Raw genomic sequence first — 24,972 nt, forward strand, 5'->3', positions numbered from 1 at the left:
TCTTGCTTCAAAAATTCCATGTTTTTAATCACTTAACTAAATTAGGATCAAGTAAGGTGGGTATGGATGGTAAGGGATCAAGAATTGAGAGAGAAGAGTATCAGATGCATTTGGTTTATTCTGTCCCCTGTTAGCTTTACCATTACAAAAAATAAAAGGTAGAAAACCAAATTAATTACAAGTTTGTACATTAAGCTAAGGAAAGGCAAGGATTTTACTTAGAATTGTACAGAATTGTGCCCAGCAAATGGCAGGCACTGAGTATTTGAATAAAATTAATATACACAATTTTACATCTAACATGGAGTTTAGTCACTGATTCTCATGCCCAAGTGCCCTGGGTGGCTCAGTCGGTTAAGTGTCTGACTTCAGCTCGCAGTGATCTCGCAGTCCATGAGTTCGAGCCCCGTATCGGGCTCTTTGCGGACAGCTCAGAGCCCAGAGCCTGTTTCAGATTCTGTGTCTCCCCCTCTCTCTCTGCCCTTCCCCCACTCACGCTCTGTCTCTCTGTCTCTGAGAAATGAATAAACGTTACAAAAAAAATCTAAGTCACTGATTCTCAGTGTTTCAAATGCCATTTTACCCATCACCAGAGGTGAATAGATGGATTCCTACCTTCGGTTTCTTACATGTTAGCCTGATGAAGTAGGACTGGATGGACAAGTTCTTGCCCCAGATAAGGATGGCTCTCTACCTGTATGGTTGAATTAGCTATTATTCACTTAAAATGACCATAATCCTTATGTCTCATGCAACAAAGGGGCAAATTCTCTAAACAAGGTACAGAGATCTATCCACGTTTTTCTCCAACTCCTTTTAACCTGCAAGGAAGCAGTTTACAAACCCATCCCAGAGCAACACAACTGGAAGAGAATATCACACCAAACACTTTGTTTTTGAGACATTTATCTCTGCTCCCTTCATTATCCCTCAAACTGAGAACATTATTTTCACGTCAATGTATTCCTGGCCATTTTCTTCAGGCAGCTGAACACATTTCCTCTTTCATAATAACGCTATCCATAATGATCAAGCATTCCAAGTGTTAAACGAAAGTTTCTATCATGTGAATGAGTATTCCAAAATCAAAAGAGGCGAGGCAAACCAGAGGTCCATCACGAAGGCCTTTATGGCTAAAAGCTAATTACAAAGGGAGATATGGTAGTCAGTTGTGGGCAACTGTCACCCGCTAAGGTTCAACCCAAACAGCACAGTCTGTTTCTTGAGATTGTGGGGTGGCCTTGAGATTATGGGATGTAAAGTTCTGACACGGCTTGCTATATGTCACAAAGGAGAAGACATTTTTGTTTGTTTTGTTACTGTTTTGGAAGAAGCAGACAAACTAAAATCAAAAAACAGACTACCAATAACGATTCATTTTCTTAGAATGATGACCCTCAGTGAGAATGTTCACTTCCCAACCACTGAGATGTACAATGCAGCCTGGCAACTCTAATTTGATTCGATATTTAATCATTATTAATGCAAGTAGGGGAAGCTCTTAAAAAGAAGTTTTCTTCTTCTTAACTTCCCGTAGGTCTATGACCAAAAACATCCATAATTCCTTTATCGCAGTGGGCCGAGATCATTTCTGTGCTGTCAAAGATTCATCAATGACTGAGTATTTATTGAGCCCTTATGCTGTACGCACATGGTGGGGAATACAAAATAGGTTCAAACCTCATCCAGTGTTCATCTCTGAGGAGCCTGCAAGAGAAAGGAGATCTTGCTGGTTTCAGTCCCTACATCCACCAGCTCGAAGGTCCTCCTGGAGGAAGCCAGATCCCTCACCCTTCCCCCCAGCTGAGCAGAGCCTGGAAAAGTCCCATTCCCATCCTGGGACATCGTTTCAGTGTATCTCCCTTTACATGAAGTAGCTTGAGTGGGTTTCTGTTCCTTGCAATTAAACAGAAAGAAAAAGACACCTCAATCTCAGGTGATAATACAAGACAATCTATGATAAGTGCCCTTTGTGGAACGAATGAATGAATGTTGAATGAAATGAGAGACGTAGGCAATTTTGTCAGAGAACCTGGAAGAAGTGAAGGATTGCGACTTAAATTTTTTAGAAGAGTTAAGAGCCAGTCACACCTTCAATGACAGAGTATAGGGAGAGGACATTGCAGGCTATGGAATATTCCAGAATTTTAAAACAGGCTATGCAAAGCATTTGGGGGGAATAGTGTGTTAACCATCCAGCTAGTGTGGCATTTTCAAGTCAGGCAGAGCCAAAGTCAGGGATGGACATGAAGTCTGGGGTCTAGGTGGGGAAAACTTTAAAGGGAAGACTAAAAAAATAGGAACTTCGTCCCCAAAAAGCAGAAGCCACTGAAAGCCATTCCGTATTAAGCAAGGGAATGAACAATTAAAACGGCCTACTGTCCTGAGGGTATCAGCATTTTGTAATATGGATTGGGGTGGAAAAGCCAGGAGGTAAGGCTACCCACTCTTACAGTCCAGAGAAATGAGGTCCCCATCTGGGATATGGCGGTGGGGACAGAAATGAAGGGAGACAGGGGATCTGTCAGTAAGGAGACATCTAAGTTCATCTGTTAATCAGCAGAACTTCAATATTAATAAGAATACTCCCTATTTTCACACTTATCTGTCCAAGCTTTTGCCAAAACCTCATCAATGCTGACAGAACCTCAGGGAGGAGTGTATTAAGTGTGGTTATCTGGATTTACAAATGGAAGGTGAATCAGAAAACACCAGGACAGGGCACGGCCCTCCAAGATTCCACCTCATCTTGACTTTGCCTCCACCAGAGGCTCGTCTGCATTTGATCAATACCTTCCCCGCAAGCAGTCTGATAGCCCAGGAAGCCTGTGTGAGGTCAGAATAACTTTTATCATGTGAAATGTTTGCAGTGAGTGTTAGGTACGCAGGCATTAATAAATCCAGTGGCAAAGAAGGCATCCTGTCCTCCGCTCCCAGTAGATCACAAGGAGCCCCCCCGACCCCACCCCACGATTCTATAAAAAATGCACTCCAAGCCTCAGCAGCCATACAGGGTCCGGGCCAGAAAAACCACAGGCCTCGACGACCACCCAAAGGAGAAACGAGTCACACACACTGCTGGCCTTACGTCTTACGATGACAGTAGGTCATCCAGGAAAAAAAAAAAAAAATCCTTAAACATCAAACAAGGACTTATTTTATCCGAAGGAGATTTCAACTGCGAAGGCGGGCTCCTTGGAACACCTCGTGGCTCACCAAGCCAGGGGTGGGGGAGCAGGAAGACCGACGCCTTCCTCCCTTTCGCTTTGTCCACCACACCTTTGGGATGGGTATCGCTAGGAGCCACCTCCACTCGGCAAGTGTCCTCCCCCTGGACGGCCGCCTTCGTCGTGCAATTACAGCGGCGGGTGCTCAAGAGGCCAAACAAAATACAGACGTGTGTTTTGGAGCTTCCTAAATGTATTTCGGGCCTAGCCTCTCAGGGCCTCATTCCCCCTTCTGCTAGGTCTGCGCCTCGCCCTCAGCCCAGCCCCCACGCACCCCGACTTGGCTCCTGGAGGTCCCGGATGGGCTATATTTGGTTCTCCCTGCCGGTTTCTCCGCCACTCATTTCCCACTTTCCCTCCATTTGGAGGCAATAGTTTGTCACCCCAGGGAAGCAGAGGGTAACCTCCGCATTCTGAAGCTAACACTGATGTCCTCTAGCCTCTGTGACTCAGGGGCCAGCAGGCATTTTACCGTATCGCCTGTCTGGGGAGAGCTGTCTTTATAGAAATGACTTCAGCAAGGTGATTACTGAGCCAGAAGCAATACTCTTTTGTTAAATTCCACACTTATGCCGCAGGTACTTATCACATCCTAAAAATTCTAATCCATGCATGCATTTATCACAACACCGACAAAGGTATTTAAGGAACCGGCGAGTCCTACAGCAAACTCTACCAGCCACCAACTGCTTAATCCACAGCCCCTTGCAATGCCTGCCCCTCAGCACCCAACCATTTTGAGGGACAGCGTGGTGAGGAAGGCTTTAAAACTGACCACCTTCGTTGTCAACGTGGTTGCTGATGGAAGCACGAATGTGCCAGAACCCAACCTGGTGTTCTGCTGGTCCCGTGACCAGAAAACAGCACATATCCAAAGTGCCTTTTCTAAACATCAGAGTAACAAGGGGGTGACCCAAGGCCACCCTACACACATGCCTGCCCCCTCGAAATCTTAGTTGTGGCCCTTACTAGGCCCGCGACCACTCCTTCTCTACCCCAGGCTGTTCCAGACAAACTCAGGAAGTCTTAGACAAGAGGCAGATGGTGAGGGAGAGAAAGTCTGTAAGTAACAGCTCTCTATTACATAATGCTAAACACAGAACCTCCTAGAACTAGCCCTGGAACTACTTCCTGGCCTATCGCTTCAGAATAAACAACTACTCAAAACAGGCAACAAGAGAGAACACTGTAATTTTTTATTTGATGATCAATGGACAATCACATTAGTATACAGAACACCAACATATCAGTAAATACCATGGGGGGGCAGGACCAAATTCCTTAAGATATTTATTATTCATTCATCGCACTGGCACTCGTAAACACCCAATGTCTACAAAGCATGAGCTAGCCCCACAGGAACACACTTCATAACCTCATCTAGGCCACACCACCTGCGGAGGCCATGAGAGAGGCTCACCTATATCCAGCTGTCCCTTCTGCAGGGAGAGAAATACTGAATTGGGGTTTAAATGGCAGCATAGGACTAGTTGTGGCCAAAGCAACATCAGTCACTTGTGGGTGACGTGGGTGTCATGAATACAGACAGCAAGATCCTCCAGAGTTTCCTTTCCCACACTGCAGGGACCTCACACACACGCTCAGGGTCACACCTCCATCACTTTGGGTCCTAGAGGGACCATGACGAGCAGGCCCCACCTGCTGACCACACAGGACACATCGTATGGGAGAGAAAGAAATCTGTATTTGGCCAGAGATTTGGAGGTGATTTCTTACTGCAACATAACCTAACCTACATTGCCAATACGTCGCTGTTTATAAAAGACAGAACCTGCAAAAGTGCCTCCCCGCTCCCACCAACTGTTTCCTAAATCAGATAATACAAAAAAGCAGGGTTTGTTTCAAAATTCAAGTAATTCTTTGAAAAGTAGAGGGTGCAGACAGGATAGACAGGTTCAAGCAACTCTGAGGGAATAAAGAATGAAACAGAATGACCTTTCAACAATGCTGAAATCTAAACATTCACGTGGAATTTAGCTGAAGAGCTGAAGAAAAGGTCACCTTCGGACAACAGGTCCGGTCACTTATGAAGTAGTGATCTCCCCAATGAAAGAGGCATTCAATGATCATAGTCCCTCAGCAGTCCAATACCACCCTTTGTTCCTCTCTCTCTAGCTTCCTTTGAATTTAATCAGAATCAGGTCTCTGAGAAGCTCCCTGAAGGTGGTTCATTTTTATGTCTCCAGACACCCCATGCCCCCACCCCTTGGCATCTTTCACAGTCTATGATCTATCAGGTGCTTGATAAACATCTGCTGAATGAATTAAATGAACACTGTAGAAAGGACTCGGGCACTGGACGCAAAGGTTGGTCTGATAACCTTCTAGGGCTCCCCCAGCCTACAGCTAAACACTACTGCAGACATCTGGGGGCGGGGAGCCTCCACCTACAAAAAGAAAAACCAAAATAAGCATCAATACAACACTTTATTATGATTTGTTACCGCACACAGTTTAAAACCACAGGAAACCTAACACTGCACTATGGCTATCTTTGTTCTTGGACGTGCATTTACATGTGCAGGCAACTGGTCTTCCCATGGGGAATTTTGTGTGTGAGGTATTTATTTTTTCTATTAAAAAAAAAAAACCACACCCTTTGTTTCTATTGCATTATTAACACTCCCTATTATCCCATCACGTGGCTTTTCCTCTTGCTGGAACACAGCACACACCCTGCATTATTGCTGACATTAAAATTACTTGTCAAAGTACCTCTATCCTAACACCATTACAAATCTGATCTTCCCAATGCGGTGGCCTTTGTTCTAGCTGAGACCAGATAACTCCTTCACCTCTCCCAGGGATTCCTGGATGCTCTGAGTATAGGGATCAATGCCAGTGCCACTCCTGTTTTTTCAAAGTCCCCTTTCAAAACACAACTACCCTAGAGGTGAATGACACATGTTTCAAGTTTTTCAATTTTATCTTTCTGTGGGTTTGGGGGCGGAAATGGTGACGAGAGAGTCTGCCATAGCCACGGCACTGCTGTGGCTGCAGTGCAAGAAGACAGAGCACCAGGAGCCCGTGGCCCTCCGCAATCGCTTCTCCCAGCAAGATAAACCTTGAGTCCACCCCCATCACCATTCTTATTCTCTGCTCCTCGTGCAGGATGCCAGGACTCTGCCCTCTAGGAGACAATGCCAGTGCCAAGGTGTCCTGGTATGTCTGAAGGTTACCTTTTCATGGAGCTCTATCGAGATAACCCCAGATTTCGTCAGCTCAACATCGAAGCAGAACTATCCTTGGAAAGAAAGGTACCGGCCAGAGTTTTTGGAAAAGCACCAACAACCTAAAGATAAAATGCAGACCGAGAGCCTAATGGTTCATGGCTATGTAAATGGAAACTTAACTAACGCTCCCGGCTCTCTGTTCTCTTTCTGCTCCCCCAACTGCCCTCCCTTCCACCTCCCAGTTAACTTACTGCTGGCGTGTCCCTCCTGATATTGCAAACACTATTACAATGAAGGCTTGGAGGAGAGACATTATTTCGTAAGAAGGTTACTACATCTGACCAATGCCCTAATTGAGCACTGGTCAAATTTATAATCGGCCTTCCAGCCATACCTTTTCAACAAGCGATATCCATTACCAGACTGGAGCCAAAATGTATCACTACAGATAAGAAAGCAGGCATATATCCAAACCCCACATCCAGACACAACTGTCTATGTATTGATTATATCAAAATTCCCATCAGTAGAAACCCGGTGGAATTTATTCGACCCCAAAGGCACCCTGCCCTCAATGACTTTTTCAAAAGGAAGGGTTCAAGTCATATGCAATTTCCTTCTCAGACCCAGGAGTTTCAGCAGCCCCCAGGCTCCTCGACACAGACAGCAAAGGAATGGATGCAGAAACCACCCAAACAGCCCCGTGCAAACACTGCTGGCCCAAATGACCCAGAGGCACCCAGGCGGCTACCCAGACTACTGGGGGTTACCTGCATCTGTCACCGAGTCCCTTTCACCCCCTTCTGCATGATGACATCAAGTGGAAACGGTACGCGTTTGGGAGGCAAGAGGCTGACAAGCAGGAAGCACAATTGAGCCTGAGCTTTGTTCAGCCTGCAGTGAAATACATGCAGTAAGGGTTAGATACGCGCAGCAGAGAAAGAAATCCGAGCACCCTCCCCGGCCAGCGGCGGTGGAGTGGGTGCACCGGGAGGTGGAGGAAGGCGGCGGAGGCGTGGAGCGCCCGCCAGCCGCGGAGGGGGCGTAACGCTCCCTAATTGTCTCTACAGGATAAATACCCCCCTCCCCCCACTCCGCTGCAGTCTCCCCCGCCCCCAAGTTCCCCGGTGGTACAGCTTCTACCAGCAACCGTAACCCCTCAAAAGGAAAGAAAGACGAGAAGGCGTAGAATAACATCTTGGGGCAAACACACACTAGCAAAATATACTAGTAAACCAGGTTATATGGGAATGCGGGGCGCCCGGTCACCCGCCCAGACACACACACACACACACACAGCGGCGCTGCATTCACAAGCATCCTTTCTTTCGCCCCTGTCCGCCACCTCATCAAGTCACTGTCACTCTGTTCAGCCGATTTCTCTACTCTTTCCAAAACCGTGCAGCGCTCCCCCCGCCCCACCCCCACCCTAGGCGGGCTCGGGGACGGCCGCCTCGCGTGCAGCGTCCCACGCGTCCAGCCTGCTTTGTCCTGCCGCTGCCGTTCCAGGAGCAGGCGCCCCAGGCACGTGGGTCCGCACAAAAGACCCCCCAACATCTGGCCCGTCACTGCTCCCTCTCCTCCCGAGAGGGGCTCCGGGGCGGCGGAGTGGCGCGCGAGGGCAACTTCTGGGGGGCGGGAAAGGCGCTCGACCAGGGGCTCGCTAGGGGACCATCCCGGGGCGCGTGCGGGGTGGGGGCGCCGCTGGGGCGCGCGCGCACGTGCACCCTCAGGGGCGCGCGCGGCGCGGGCACGAGACGCGCTCCCTCGGACCGGAGCTCCAGGGGGCATCCGAGGACTCCGAGGAGCCGCCGACAGCGCCGCTCCCCCGCCCCAGCCGCCAGCCCAACTCCGCCAGCGCTCCGGAGACACGCAACTCCAGGGACCCCGTCCCCGGCGCCCGGGGGCCGCCCCGCTGTGGCCCGCGCTCCCCTTCCCGGGACCCCTGCGGCCCGACTCCCCCCATCCACTGTGCAAAAGGCGCCCCCCGACACACCGGGCGGCGGCTCCCCTTCCCCGCTTCCCTGGCTCCGGGCGCAGCCGCCGTGGGGGCGAAGACATCCAACCCTTCGCTCCCCTCTCGCCGCCCCCGACCCGGGAGGGCCAGAGCAGAGAAACAAACCGAAAGTCACCGACCTCTCTCCGCAGCGGGCTCGGGCGCTCCCTACAGAGGCGGCGGCGGCGGTAGCGGTAGCATCGCGGGGTGGTCCCGGCGCGCCCGCCACCCGCTCCGCCAGAGGCGCGCAGCGGCAGGCTGCGGGGCGGGCGCGGGGGGCGCGGCGTCGGCGCCCGCAGCCCCTGCCCCCGGCTCGACCCTGCGGGAGGCGCCCCACCTGCCCGCCGCCCTCGGCGCTCCCGGTCGGACACCGCCGCCAGGCGCTCGGCTCCGAGCGGGAGCTTTTTGTGTCACCGCCCAGACTCAGGCACCGAAGGGGGTGGGGGCGGGAGGCCGGGCTCCGCTCCCCGCGGCACCGCCCCTCCCCGGCGGCTCCACCTCCTCCGACACCTCCCCCCCCCCCTCCACGCCCCCGCGGCGGCGGGTCCGGGACGTGCGTCTGTCAGTCCGGCCTGCCACACCGACACCCCGAGCGCGGAGCTGCCCACGCTGGCTCGCGCGCTCCCTTGGCCACGCCCCAAGTGCCCAACCTCGGCCGGGACCTCGGCGTTGTCTTTTCCCCCGCGCACGGGGGGGGGGGGGGGGACCTGGGCGACGATCAGGTGTGAAGAGGCCGCGTTCAGCCGGCTCCAGAGCGGAGCCGAGGTGGGGGCAGAGGCTGTCGGGGACAAATGTGCGGCTGGCGACCGAGGGACTGGAATCCGCGTCACCTCAGATACTTTTGGGCTGCCCCTAAAAGTTCACGTAATCCAAGCAGGGAGGGGTCCTGCTTTTGTGGAGTGGAGGACGCGTCCGGAGACGCCTTAACAGATACCCCCTCCCCCCCGCCCCCCCCCACATCACCGCCTCGCTCCCTGGGAGGGGGTCGGGGAGTAGGAAAGAGGCAGGTGCAAGTCCTGAGGGTTATATGGCAGGTGCGACCCACCGGGGCCCACCTTATTCTCCACCTTGAAACCCTGCTTAGAATGACTACTTCCTCCAAGGAAATGTAAAGACCTGGTCTCTTGCCTCTTGTTGTGACTGCAAAATTGGGGAATGAAGGAGGGGGAGTCGCCCGTAGAGGAGGGTATCCGTGCTCTTTTTAAAGGATTTCTATGCAGAATGAAGATCCAAAACTCTGTTCTATGACTCTGGTAAAGATAAGCCTTGACCATCCTGCCCGGATCTTCAGCACCAGGGCTTTACTGAATCCATCAACAGAGCATATGCAGCCTTTCCACTCCTGCTGGAGTGGAGCTGTCTTTCTGTCCTACTGTCTTGTCCACAAAGAAAGCACTCCCATTCTAACCTTTGCCAAAAGCTCATTGAAGTGCTTCTCCCAAGGAAAGGAAACCCTGTGAACCAACGAGGGGGCCCTGTATGACCTACTAAAATTCAAAATGTACTCAATCGACCCTCCTTGTTCCACGAGTAAAACCTGTTAATGGTCTTTCCAAATGTGTTGTCACTAAGCACAGACAGAAATCAGTCACCCAGGGACACGTTTATAGCTCGATGGCTGTCAGTTCTCTCCTAACTAAAGCGTTCACTTGGCTACTACCCCTTTTCTCTTCGTTCCCTGAAGTTCCTCGCTGCACCTGGCAGGAGTGAAAACTAGATGGGGGCTTTAAAAGCCTCAGGTATTCTTGAAGCAGGCTTTAGGAGTCTTTATTTTCGGCCTCAATTTCAGGGCAGAAAAAAAAAAGGGTTTTTCAATGAGACGCTAACGAGAGTATTGAAATCTCTGATGGTGACCAGGAACTTGGAATAGGATGGTAAATTATCACACCCAAATATTTTACCGGGAAAGTTTAGCCTATAAATATTATGATTATACACGAGGGTCTTTAAAGCCTACTTTTAAGAAGCTAATTTCAGGGACCAGTAATTATTCCAAAATATTTAAACTCTTCTTTCAGCTGCTTTCAAAACAACCCCTTGGGAGGATTCGAGCATTCGGCGTGGTGTGGGGTCACTTGCGTCCTTACTCATTCATTCCTGCTGGCTGGCATTTTAATTCACTCGACATCATGGGTGTTCTGCCTTCTGTCCAGTCTTGTGAAGCTGTCACGTAGAGAAGGTTAATTAACTGGGGCAGACTGGGATAGGCCAGTTCTAAGACTAGTTGGGGGCAGCTCCCCCGGGGAAGGCAGCAACCGTTTGAGTCAGGGGAGGAACAGGCAGCGACACGTCTGAGTAGAGTGTTCACTGAGGCCGGTCCAGGAGCAAGGCGGCCACGGCCGGGCAGGGTTTGGAGCTGCAAGCTGGCGGGCAGCGTGGTCAAAGCTTCTGGCCTCACACGCCAGACGGAGACACCCATCAGGATGGGCGCTGGTCCTGAGGAACAACATAAAGATCAGATATTCATGAGTTCATTGGACAGATATTCTTTTTTTTTTTAATGTTTTTATTTTATTTTTGAGAGAGAGAGCATGAGGAGGGGAGGTGCAGAGAGAGAGAGGGAGACCCAGAATCCAAAGCAGGCTCCAGGCTCTGAGCTGTCAGCACAGAGTCTGACATGGGGCTTGAACTCACAGACGGTGAGATCATGGCCTGAGCCGAAGTCGGACACTTAACCGACTGAGCCACCCAGGCGCCCCTGGACAGATATTCTTTGAGTACGGACTAGGATCAGGAGAGAGAAGAAAACAGACCCGAATCGCTGCCCTCACAGGACACACGCTCAAACAGAGAAAGCAGAGAATATACAGCCCAACAAATAAGTAAAATAAATTGCACGTTGGAGGATGGAAAGGCAAAGGGAGGAGCAGGAGAGGGGGTGATGAAGTCTCTGTGTGGGAAGAAATCTGAAATTTTAGTTCAGGGGCCAGGAAGGGCCCTTCGAGGAGCTCACTGCAGGAAGTGAGGGAGCAGGGCAGGCAGTGAGCCCTTATCAGACAGCGCCCAAGAGATGGGTCTGTACTTCCCACGGGCAAAGGTCGGGAGACCAGGACTGGGTCACAAGGTCAGTCAGACTGGTAACATTGACTGATGCTTAGTCACCTGAGGTTGAACTAAAGGTGTTTAAATCCTGACAGGGATGAGCTTTTATTCATCTTTATACTCGCAGCATTGAGCACAGGTACCCAACGAGTGTTTATTGGCCTGAGCCCTTAAGTCTCTGAGAAGGTGGGGTAGGGCTGAGACAAATGTGACCCCACAACCCCAAAGACACCCCTTCTATGGGGGATGATGCTTCCACAGAAGAATGTGATGATGTCTTTTCATGGATTTTGTGACTGTCTTACTGTTCTTTGAGGGCAGGGATTATCTTTCACCTTCTACCCGGAGCACCTAACACATGAAGAGGGCAGAAGAGAAGGAAGGAAGCAGGGGGAGGAGAAGAGAAAGAAAGAGGGGAATCAGGACAAGGAACAAGCAAACCCTGCTGGATGCTTACAACCCCGAAAGATCTTAATCCAGCCCAACAGTGAAGGTGAGTTGTATAACACGTATGAGTTTTACATGTCAAAACTGCATCTTGAAACCGAATCACGGTAATAGTTGCACACTTAAAAACAAGTGGATTCAGGGGTGCCTGGGTGGCTCAGTTGGTTAAGCGTCCGCCTTTGGCTCAGGTCATGATCTCACAGCTCATGGGTTCGAGCCCCACGTCAGGCTCTGCACTGACAGCGTGGAGCCTGCTTCAGATTCCGTGTCTCCCTCTCTCTCTGCCTCTCCCCTGCTCGCACTCTGTCTCTGTCTCTCTCTGCCAAAAATAAATAAACATTTAAAAAAATGTTAAACCAAGTGGATTTCATGGTATGTATATTATACCTCAGTAGAGTTGTTTGGAAACATCGAAGAAGCACCCCGCAGTCAGCCAGCTTTCACATGCTGTCAGTGATGAGCGAAGGAGCCATATTTAACCAAACACATTATCATCCGTCCTGATGGATAATTAAACCAAAGTGATTTGTGTGAAATAGCAGAAACTGTATTTTTGGTCTCTGCCCCCGGTTCCTGGCACAGAGCTCCTGAAACCCTTGTAATTTTCTAAGTGATAAAGGCACCAGGAGCATCTTTTGTTCTAATATTTGGCCTTTGCCCCCAGTTGCTGATGCCGAGTTCCTAAACCCCTGAGGATTCCCAGGGTGATAGGAATGTCTTTTGTTCTAATGCAGTGACTCTGGGTGGGCTCCTGGCTGAGTGCTGGTCACCCAAAAGTCCAAGCCATGAGGAGAAGCTTGGAATTTTCAGCCCCACATCCCCTTCTCCAGGGAGGGGAGAGAAGCTGGAAATGGAATAACTATTGAGTAGGTCTATGTGATGAAGTGTCCATGAAAGTCTCCAAAGCAGAGATTGGAAAGCTCCTAGGTTGGTGAGTGTGAAGAAGTCGGGGGTGGGGGGCGGGGGAGAGGAGCACCCAGAGAAGGCATGGAAACTCCCAGAGCCTTCCCACCTACCTTCTGCTTCATATCTCTTCTATTTGGATGGTCATCGGTATCCTTTATCATATCCTTTTATGATAAACTGATAAACAGTAAGTAAACTGTTTCCCTGAGTTCTGTGAGCCACTCTAGCAAATTAATTGAAACTGAGGAGGAAGTGATGGGCCATAAACGTCTGCTTTATGGCCCACCGGTGGTCAGGTGTTCAGGTGACCACATGGAATTGCAATTGGGAGACAGGGCAGCAGGCTTGTGGGACTGAACCTTCGACCTGTGGGATCTGGCTGTATCTCCAGTGTGAGAATGGAGTTGATTCGTAGGACACCCAGCTGGTGTCACAGAAAATTGCTTGTGGGGAAAAAGAAAAACCCATACCTTTGGTGACCAGAAGTCTCAGAAATACAGTGGTCTGTGTGAAAGTAAGGGAAGAAGAGTGAGTTTTTCTCACTCAATTTGCAAATTTACTTTTCCCTTATGGGATATTTGCCACTTCAGGGCATATATAATCTTTTTAAGAGTCTAGAAAAGTTGTCTTAAACGACAGTCTAGATAAAGTTTACCGATAATGATTGCTGAAGAGGGTGCACATTTCAAAACTGGTTTTTATTTGGGGGCCCTACTGAAGCCAATTCCGACAGACTAATTATTCTGATAAGGTATACCAAGTGAGAAAGGTACTCTATTGGATACATTGTTAAATCTCTTACCTACTTACAGCCAGGTACTCTGGATCTAAGGACAACGAGATCTCTCGGGAACGAAATACTGAAGTATTCTGGAGACCCCACAGGACCTTCAAGGAACTACATCTAGATCGCTTTTCTAAAAGTGGTGATGGATTGAACAAAGACAACTCATTGTTTTTTAGCCTCATCTTTGACAGGTACAGCAGACATTATAGAGCAGCTGTCTAGAGTTATGTGAGCATAGTCAGGGTAATAGTCAACATGTTTAACCAGCTGTAGGCCTAGGCATCCACCAATTTGTTTGGACGATGACCATCAACAATATAGCCATTTGGTGCTTCCTGGCTGAATGTCAGCCTTAGACTATGACACCAAAGTCCTCTAGGCACCCCCCTCAATAGCAGGTGTCTGCTGTGTCCTCATCACATTTGTACAGTTTGGGGTTGAGCGAGATCCTCATATCCACCGGTCAGTTGCTAATGTCTGCTCTAAGTACAGTAGAGGGAAATCATTATAAACTGAATTCCTTATACTGTACCATCAACATGAGACACTGTTCTCACTGCCTAATGGGCTGGAAGGACCACATCCGATTGGCCAGGGAAGATTTGGACTATGCAGCTCCTTTCTTACCCGCTGTCCCTCCCCTCCATCATCTGTCCTATTCTCTTTTCATCCATTTGTTCACCCATGCCCATCAATCACTGTCCTCCCTATCTTTCCTTTCCATCGGCTGTCAGGTTCCTGGAACCCACTGATCTCCCCTCGGCTAACCTGCTGATCCAGCTGCCGGATGGCACAGTGGTGCAGCCCTGAGACAGGAGAAAAGGAAAACAACAACAAGGAGGTTCCACCACCATTGTTGAGACCCAAGTCTGCATCTACCACTTTGCCCTACTGGTCCACGAAGCTGGCTCCAGTCCTTCGGCAATGCATCCTTCCATACTCCATTCCTAGCCTGCATCTTACTCAAGCTGACCTGGCACCCCTTTACCCGACCCAGGTCCAGATCCAGCTTCACCCGCCCCTTCTCCCCACTGTCTCCCCTCTGAGCCGCAGTCATTCTGAGCTGCAATCTCTCCAACATGAAGGAAGCAAACATCTGTTTTAGGCCCTCTGGATCCCAAGGGTCAAATCAGGGCACCCTCTAGTGGTCAGGAGGAGAGATGTCAACCTCTGGTCTGCATCACCTAGAGGTCAGACCCCTGTAGGGGCCAGAATAGCGCAATGCTTAATAGGCTATTCTCTATATGCTTTCTACTCTTTTTGCTTTAATGTCTTTCCTCTTGATTCTCTCCCTCCCGGTGGGTGGAGTGCGCTGGGAAGGGAGATGGAGTCAAGCACCCTCCACTCCATTCCCAACCTTTCTGCTTCACCGTTGTCCACAGCGGTTTGCACGTTCTCGTATTTGGCTGTTCTAAAGAACCCAAATTATTCTGCTACCGGGCAAGAGAACCATGAAGTCCAAAATCAGTAAAGGATAACTTGCTTTTTGTTGGTGAACAGTAACTGGGCCTGTGTACCAGATAGTGTTGCTGACCATAACCTACAGTATTTCATCCTCCCAAGTATGATGTAGAAGTAGTATGATCACCCCCACTTTACAGACAAGGAGACTGATGCCTACACCACTGACATACCTTGCCCAATAAGACAGGACCGGTAAATGGTGAATACAAACTTGACCCAGGTCTACCAAACCCAAAGCACTTCCCCTGACTATCTGCACCAAGATTTCTGCCGTGGACCACAGTCTCCAGGCAATTCCACTGCATTTGGCTGAAATGCATCTCAGCCTCTTCCAAGCTGCTCCTGTTGTAGCCCACGGGCAGCAAGTGGCTTCTAAGCCTGACACAGTGGCTCATAGTACTTCGGGCCCCAAATCATCCCCAGATTTCAAGTGGATCTGTTCTTCCCTCTCCTCACCCTCACCCTTTGTTTGAACCTTATGCAGCTACGTGACCATTTATAATTGTCAATCCCCAAAGGTTTGGTGCTTTCAAGTTTACAAGACTGTCTACATCTCTCTCACCATGATCTTCTGTCCCTTCAGTTTATTTACTTATTTTGAGAGTGGCGGAGGGGCAGAGAGAGAGGGAGAGAGTCAGTATGGAGCCCAACGTGGGGCTCGAACCCACAAACTGTGAGATCATGACCTGAGCTGAAATCAAGAGTCAGACGCTAAGCAAATTGAGCCACCCAGGTGCCCACCTTCTGTCCCTTCAAAGCTCACTCAAATTTCTCCAACCAGATTCATTTTTACTTTCTGTGAATTCTTGTGGCCTATCATTGTTCTTTTATTTTGAACTTAGTGCACTCTGCCTTACATCATAGCAAGCTGCCATGTGCACATCAACATATCCTTAAAGACTAGAACTCTTGTTTATTCCTTTCATCCGCTCACACACACATACACCCCAGCATCATATAGAATAGAGGGCTCATGCCTGCACATGATCAGTGCTTAATAAACGTTCGTTTTGATGACCAATCAGGAGTTTCTATTTTCCCTTCCAGAGTCATGCTTCCTAGCTTCCTGTATCAGCTCTCAGGGGATTTTCCTGAAGTTGTTTCTTCACATTTCTGTTATAACCTAGCTACTCCAGCTCAGCCAAAGTGGGATTTAGGGTTATTTCCAAATCATAGTGGGCAGGGAGGTGGGTATGGTGGGATAAAGAATTATGACGTGACCTGAGATTTCTCACTCTGGGCTTCAGGCATATGGACTTTCTAATAGCTATACTTACCCTATGTTATGGGTTGAAATGTGTCCTCTCAAAATCTGTATGTTGAACTCTTGGGGCACCAGGTGACTCAGTCAATTAAATGTCTGACTTCGGCTCAGATCATGATCTCATTGTTCATGAGTTCGAGCCCCGCATCGGGCTTTCTGCTGTCAGCATGGAACCTGCTTCAGATCTTCTGTCCCCTTCTGTCGCTGCCTCTCCCCCGCTTGTACACATCCACACACACACACTCTCTCTCTCAAAAATAAATCAACATTTAAAAAAAGTTTGTATGAAGTCTTAAGCTCCAGTACCCCAGAGCATGACTATATTTGGAGAAGGGTCTTCGTAGAGGTCGTAAGTTAAAAGAAAGTATTAAAGTGGGCCCTAATCCAATATGACCAGTGTCCGTGTAAGAAGGGGAAATTTGGACACAGACACGTAAGAAGAAAGACGACGTGAAAACAGGCAGGAGATGGCCATCTATAAGCCAAGGAGAGAGGCCTGGAACAGATCCCTTCTTCACAGCTCTTAGAAGGAACCAACCCTGTCAAGACCTTGATCTCAGCCTTCTAGCCTCCAGAACTGAGATAATAAATTTGTTGTTTAATCCACCTAGTTTGTGGCACTTTCTTATCATCGCCCTAGCAAACTAATGTACCTTAGGACTCCTGTTCACGTAGAATTGGATACCACACCCATGGTGGGATATCCAGGTGCCATTTATTTCCTGAGTACTTACCGACACTGGGTAAGCTAGAAAAGATAACCAAGCAGGGGCGCCCGGATGGCTCAGTCGGATAAGCATCCGACTCTTGATTTCCACTCAGATCATGATCTCTCAGTTCATAAGTTTGAGCCCCGCATCGGGCTCAGTGCTGACAGTGCAGAACCTGCTTGGGATTCTCTCTCTCCCCTCCCTCTCTACACCTCCCCTGCTCCTACTCTCCCTACTCTCTCTCTCTCTCAAAATAAATAAATAAACTTAAAAAATTACTTCTTTAAAAACTGAATAAATAAAAATGATAGCCAAGCAAATGCTCATTTACATGTTTGGGAGAAGAAGAACAGTAATGACGGCTACCATTTATGAAGCACTTACTGTGTGAGTAATGAAGTATGTTTAATACAATAATGTGTATAATCACTCTGTTAGTACTTTGCAAACATCACCTAACTAACTCTTCCCATCCACCCAGCTGGGGTAGGTATTGTTACCCTCAGTTGTGGAAAGTGAGATTCGGAGATATTTATGTAAGTTGCCCAGGATCATACTTCTCACAAGATTCAGTGGTTGCCTGTGACCTGTTACTCTACTTTGCTCTCTTTCCATATAGCATAACCAGCGTCCACCCTACCCCACATGACTTCGGCAATCCTGCCTAGTCACGTGGTCACTCATGGTAGTGCCATTTCTTTTGCCAGGAATTGGTTTAGGGATGAGTACGTGACACAGTCCTGGGTAATGAGTCACAAGAGGAAGTTGGCTGGAAGGCTTCTAGGAAAGAGTTCTGCGCTCTGGGAGGGAGAAGTAGTTCCCTTTTTTTTTTGCTGCTGGATGTTACCTGATCTGCATATGATGTCAGGATGGGGCAACTGTCTTGTAACAAGGAGAGCTTCCTGGAGAACATTCTAAAGGTGAGAGGAGGGTAAAGGACAAGGCTGATGACATCACTTTGCACGCTAAGCAATCCTAGCAGTGTTCTCCCTCCATATTTATCATCCCATGAGGTAATAATCCTCCTATTGTAGGAGACACTTTGCCTTGTTTTCTGCTACCTATAACCAAAATTGTCCCAATATGCCACTTCCACAAGTATGCTTTGATTTTCCGCTGGGAGAGCAGTCTTTATATGAGAAACTATGTCAGATGGACTGCCACACAGAGTTTCAAAGGCCTAACAGAGAGAAACAGCATTTTTTTCTTAGTGTGATAAAATGTACATACCATAAAATTTACCATGGTAACCATTTTTAAATGTATGGTTACAGTGGCATTAAGTACATTCACACTGTTGTGCAACCATCCCCACTATCCATTTCCTGAACTTTTCGTCATCCCAAACTGCAACTCTGTATCCATTAAACAATAATAATTCCCCATCCCCCCTCCTCCCAGCCCCTGACAACGGCCATCTACTTTCTGACTCTATGAAAATGATTTCTCCAGTACCTCATATAAGTGGAACCACACAACATTTGTCCTTTTGCGTCTTATTTCACTGAGTCTAATGTCTTCAAGGTTCATCCACGTTGTAGCACGTATCAGAGTTTCCTCCCTTTTTGAGGCTCAGTAATATTCCATTGTATGGATATACCACCATTAATTTATCCACTCATCAAATAGACATTTGGGTTGTTTTCACTTTTTTCCTATTGTGAATAATGCTGTTATAAATGTGGGTGTTCAAGTATCTGTCAAGTGCCTGCTTTCAATTCTTTTGATATATACCTAGAAGTGCAATGCTATATCATCTGGAAATCCTATTTTTTAATTTTTTGAGAAATACCCATAGTGTTTTTCACAGTAGCTGCACCATTTTACATTCCCACCGATAGTGCACAAGGGGTCCAATTTTTCCACATCCTTGCCAACACATATTTCTGTCTCTCTTTTTTACAGTGGCCAGTCCAGTGGTTGTGAAGCAGTATCTCACTGTAATTTTGATTTGTATTTCTCTAATGATTAGTGATGTTGAACATCTTTTCATGTGCTTATTAGCCATTTGTATGTCTTCTTTGTTGGAGAAGTGTCTGTTCAAGTCCTTCGCCCATTTTTGAATTAGGTGGTTTGTTTTTTGTTTTTATTGACTTTCAGGCATTCTCTGCTCTTCCAAAATTATATTTAACTAAAACGAAGCATTTATATGAGCTTCTGGATGGTCACCTTCTTGGTTCACTTACCTCTGGTTCATCTTTGCATTACCCCAGAGCTGTAGCTCAGTGCTGTCATATGGCAGAAACTCAAGACATTTGTTGGCTGGCTAGACATCTGGATGCAGATGAACCATATTTAGGAAATAGAAGATAAGGTTACAAAAGTAATTTGGGTTTCAATGTGAGGATGTATCGGTTTGATGGGAAATGGAAAGTAGGATAGTCTTTGAGCACGAGCGGAATTTAGAAAAGCTGATGTGACCCTGGTGTGCAGGAGGAATTGGAGGCAGAGATCCTGGAGGCAACGGACACAGCTAAAGAGTCCTAGTGCCTGTGAAGGTGATTAGGGCTGGAATCAGACTGGGAGCAGCAGGAGTGTGACAATCATAATAACAGTACCTAGTTCTTTACAGTTACCATGCCTTTTCACACCACTATTTCGTTTGCCCCTTCAATAATTCTGTTAGGCAAATATTATCACCTTCTATAGAATTGCAAATTGATTCTCAGAAAGTGTGAATGATTTCCCCAGGAATTAAAGGCTAGGTCAGCATCAGATCCCCAGACAATGCTGTTTCTCATCCACCAGTACTACCAGACTACATGTCAGAGGCACAGGATAAACTTCCAAACAATAAGATGTCTAGGCCCCAGCCCCACATGTTCTGACTTAATTGGTCTTCAGTGCAGACTAGGTGAGGGAGTTACTGAAATCTACCCAGAGATTCTAACCTGCAGCGAGGCTGAGAACCTCTGGAGAGGGAAGGGGAGGCGGAGGTGATGAGATCCAATGACGAACTGCAGAAAAATACCAATGGCATGACAAGGTCTTCAGCCCAAGGGACTGTCCTTCCCAAGAACCTCATCTCACCAAGTGCAGAATTCGATGCACGCAGCTGCATTCAGGGTTAGAATCAATGGAAAATGGCTGCTTGTGACGGGATCTCAAATAGTCATCCACAGACGGTAACAGGCAAGTGTAGCACACGTGTTGGGGCAAGGGGATGGATAACTCTAAGGGTAGCGATACAGACCTTGCTTCCTCTGCATTGTCCCACAGACTTCCATTCAATGGCATTAAATTGCGTCCTTGGAAATGCTCCACAAGAGACTTCTCTTTTTGGATTCCCACAACTTTCCCCACTTAGTGGTCTCTGGGAAAACAACCAGTAGCAGTGCCATCCTTGAGGTTTAAGGTGGTCAGTTACGGAGGATGGCTGGAGGGGAAGATGAATTTAGGAGCCAAAACTATTTGGGATACTGGTGGCATATCCAGGTGGAAAAGATCAGCACGCATTTGGAGGTGAGAGACTGAATCATTCAGGTTAGGTCTGGGCTAGATTTCAAAGCAAACCAGGTAGAAACTGGTTAAAATTTAGGTGTGAATGAGATCACCAAGGAACTCCATAAAGAAAGAGAAGAGGTGCAAGGGGCAAATGACCGCCCTTAGTGGTTTAGGCAAGAAAAAGGATCCACACAGGTGTTTTACTGTGTCAGCCCACCTTACCTGCCTCATCGCCCACTAGTCCTTATTTGCACCATAGATTGCAGATCGTGGAGATTGTCTCTTGCCCTGAACATGAACTTCACTTTTCTATCTCCTTGTCCTTTCTCCTGAAATGTTTCTTCTCTCTCCTCCATATGCACATACATGCTCAGTTCTCTACAAGACCAGTTCCAAATGCCATGCCCCTCCTTTGGAGGCTTTTACTATCCTCCCATGGGGACATGACCCCTCTTTCTTTTAACCCTCATTGCACATCTTTGTAAAGCTCTTGTGCACTATAACGGTTACCTATTGCTGCGTAACACATCACCCCCAAACTTAGAAGCTTCCCCCAAAATCAAGTATTATCTCTCACCATTCCTGGGGATCAGGAATCCAGGAGAGGCTGAGCGAGGTGGTTCTGGCTCTGCTCTCTGGTTGTAAGGTGTCAGCTGGGGCTGAGAAAGGGTGAGGTAGTGCCCAGAAAAATTTTATCTGTAACACAGATAAGAATTGTCTGCCAAGGCAGGGGATTGAGGGTCCATAAAAAAAGGTAGCAATGTCTCCATAAGTAGGCGGAGAGGACACAGCACCCCCCACCTTGGATAGAGGACCTGCCAGCTACAAATAATCGGCCAAGCTTTTTCTCCTTCTCTGGGTCACTAGAAAAAGCTTTCTGTGGTGTCCACCTTCCAGCTTCATGGAGACTGATCTTGCTCTCCACTCTTGTATGCTCAACACCAGAGATGCTCAAAGTGTCAGGTTCCCCCCTCCCACTCTTTCTTTGCTGGTAAAGGCAAAAGAAGGGAAGATGTAATAGAAGCTCTGGTCTGAGAAGCCATTACTCTGCCTTTGTTCTCCACTCTTCCTAACCAGCCTTGGGATGACGCTGACTTCTACCGAGCCAAGTCAGAGAATCTTGATGAGAGTTTCGAAATTCAAATCCAGCACAAGCTCTTTAACATCATAGATCTCATCTGCTCACACCTCTACACCTTCCTCAGGGTGTGTCCTCCAAGAAGGTTTAACAGTTCGCATTTTAAGAAAGAAAAGAGGGGTGGGACGCCTGGGTGGCTCAGTCGGTTACGCGGTTACGCGTCTGACTTCGGCTCAGGTCATGATTTCACAGTTTGTGGGTTTGAGCCCTGTGTCGGGCTCTGTGCTGACAGCTCGGAGCCTGGAACCTACTTTGGATTCTGTGTCTCCCTCTCTCTCTGCTCCTCCCCCACTTGTGCTGTCTCACTCTGTCTCTCAAAAATAAAATAAAACATTAAAAAAAATTGTAAGAAAAAAAAGAAAGAAAAGAAGGAGTGAGTAGTGAGGTACTGGAGTTGGTGGACTCCTTTTTTAATTTTCTTATTTAAAAAAATTTTTTTAATGTTTTTACTTATTTTTGAGACAGAGAGAGATAGAGCATGAGCAGGGGAGGGGCAGAGAGAGAGGGAGACACAGAATCGAAAGCAGGCTCCAGGCTCTGAGCTGTCAGCACAGAGCCCGACGCGGGGCTCAAACTCACGGACTGTGAGATCATGACCTGAGCTGAAGTCAGACGCCCAACCCACTGAGCCACCCAGGCGCCCCTTGATTCCTTTTTTTAATTCAAATTTTATTCTGGTTATTCTGATCTGTACTTTATTTAACCTCTTCTCAATTTATTTTTTTTATTAACATAGTTTTATTTTATTTTTATTTTACTCAAATCCAAATTAATTAATATACAGCTTAATAATGGTTTCAGGAGTAGAATTTAGTGATTCATCACTTACATATAACACCCTGTGCTCATCCCAACAAGTGCCCTCCTTAATGCCCATCACCCATTTAGCCCATCCCCCACTCACCTCCCCTCCAGCAACCCTCAGTTTGTTCTCTGGATTTAAGAGTCTCTTATGGTTTGCCTCCCTCTCTGTTTTTATCTTCTTTTCCCTATGTTCATCTGTTTTGTATCTTAAATTCCACATAAGAATGAAATCATATGATATTTGTCTTTCTCTGACTTACTTTGCTTAGCATGATACATTCTACTTCTATCCATGTTGCTGCAAATAGCAAGATTTCATTCTTTTTGATTGTCGAGTAATATTCCAGTGTGTGTGTGTGTGTGTGTGTGTGTGTATGTATACCACATTTTCTTTATCCACTCATCAGTCAGTGTATATTTAGGCTCAATCCGTTATTTGGCTATTGGTGATAGTGCTGCCATAAATATTGGGGTGCATGTGCCCCTTCAAATCAGCACTTTGTATCCTTTGGATAAATACCTAGTAGTGCAATTGCTGGATCATAGGGTAGTTCTATTTCTAACTTTTTGAGGAACCTCCATACTGTTCTTCAGAGTGGCTACACTAGTTTGCATTCCCACCAATAGTACAAAAGTGTTCCCCTTTCTCCGCATCATCGCCAACATCTGTCGTTGCCTGAGTTGTTAATTTTAGCCATTCTGATGGGTGTGAGGTGGTATCTCATTGTGGTTTTGATTTGTATTTCCCTGATTATGAGTGATGTTGAGCATCTTTTCATGTGTCTGTTAGCCGTCTGGATGTCTTCTTTGGAAAAGTGTCTGTTCATGTCTTTTGCCCATTTTGTCACTTATTTTGTTTTTTGGGTGTGGAGTTGGATAAGTTCTTTATAGATTTTGGATACAGTACCTGACTCTTCTAAACACTTATCAGTGCAGTGCAGGTGAGAGCCAGAACTACCTCAAAGGAGTAGCAGCATTGAAAAAAGTCTCTAAGGCTGGTAGAGACCTAAATGTATGTATATACCAATGAGGAAGATACTGTAAAGAAAGAAATCTAGAATTAAGAAAGAATTATGTATTTGACTAATGTATATAGAAAGGTTGAGTTAACAATTGTATTTGTTTAAGAATACTAGTTTACATGTATCCATGGAATACACACACACATGTGTACATGTACATGTATGTGTATATATATATATATACACACACACACAAATAGTTAAATATGTAGGAAGAAAAAAAGGTAATGTCAATAAATTCCAGATAGCAAAAATATTATAGGTCACATTCTCTGTTATCAGTACAAATAAAAAAGTAATAGAAGTTTAAACAAAAAACACTCCACCGTCTGACATCTAATACACATTCTATTATGGTACCATAAAAATACAAAGTATTTAGAAAAAACAGAAATTAGAACCACACATATTAAAACTTAAGGTATTTAGCCAAAATTGTGCCCAGAAACAAGTTTGACGTTTTATTTTTTCAACGTTTTTATTTATTTTTGGGACAGAGAGAGACAGAGCATGAACGGGGGAGGGGCAGAAAGAGAGGGAGACACAGAATCGGAAACAGGCTCCAGGCTCTGAGCCATCAGCCCAGAGCCTGACACGGGGCTCGAACTCACGGACCACGAGATCGTGACCTGGCTGAAGTCGGACGCCTAACCGACTGCGCCACCCAGGCGCCCCAAGTTTGACGTTTTAAAAGCTTTAACTGTTATTCGAGAAAGGTTGAAAAAAGAAAATCTAGTCATTTGAACGTGGAAGCTAGAAGATTACAAGATACCTAAAATAAAGAAAAGGAAGAAAATAATAGAGGCAAAAAGCCCAAATTAATAAAATTAGAGATTGGTCAACAAATTTGAGAACTTTATATGTGAGAAAAAATAAGCAAAGTAGTCCATATCTGAAAAGTTAAATGAAGAAAAAAATAAAAACAACACCACAAATTTAGAACAGGGGAAGTATGCGACAACAAATATGGAGGGGACTTTAAATAGATAAGCATAGACTTGCATATGCAATTCTCACACCATATTCAAGTCTATGCTAACAAATTTCAAAATCTGGCAATTTTCTAAAAAAACGGAAATTTCCAAAATTGAAAGTAGAAATACCATAATGTACTAGTAAAGCAATAACAAGAACTGTCAAAGAACTACTTCCTAATAAGGCTCCAGAACCAGATCATTTACTAATAGATTCTCTCAAGTTCTCAAAGGAGGAAGATTCACATCCTCCATATTTGTTCCAGGGCACGTAAAAAAGGCAATTACCCCATTCATTTTGTGATCCTTCCCTTCATTTTCTTTTGCCCCTATATTTCACCATTTATTTATTTTATTGGTCTTTTACACTCAGTTAACCTCGTATTCTATCAAACTTGCAGCCTCACAAAAGTCGTTTCAAGTGTTTTTGCTTCTGAGGAGTTTTGAATAGGCTGTGACACAGGTTTATAGATGAGAAGAAAACAAGAAAATGTTTTTCTCATCCTTTTCAGAATCCGAACTTTCAATAATAAGTATCTACAATGTGGGTGAC

At 46.8% G+C, this 24,972-nt stretch overlaps 1 protein-coding gene across 2 annotated transcripts in view; it reads right to left on the reverse strand.

The window, feature by feature from the left end:
* RNF152 (ring finger protein 152) overlaps positions 1–8,805 on the reverse strand; it is a 73,615-nt gene extending 64,810 nt beyond the window's left edge. The window contains exons 1-3 of one of the 2 annotated variants that reach the window (XM_047826541.1): positions 8,558–8,805; positions 7,192–7,315; positions 6,428–6,540 (exon numbers count right to left, since the gene is read on the reverse strand). The gene's annotated coding sequence lies outside the window, so the exon portion shown is untranslated. The remainder of the gene's footprint in view (positions 1–6,427; positions 6,541–7,191; positions 7,316–8,557) is intronic. The other variant, XM_047826539.1, reaches the window with a different exon arrangement.
* Positions 8,806–24,972: the final 16,167 nt, after the last annotated feature.

Source organism: Prionailurus viverrinus, chromosome D3 (assembly GCF_022837055.1).
Source record: "Prionailurus viverrinus isolate Anna chromosome D3, UM_Priviv_1.0, whole genome shotgun sequence".
Taxonomy (NCBI): Eukaryota; Metazoa; Chordata; class Mammalia; order Carnivora; family Felidae; genus Prionailurus; species Prionailurus viverrinus.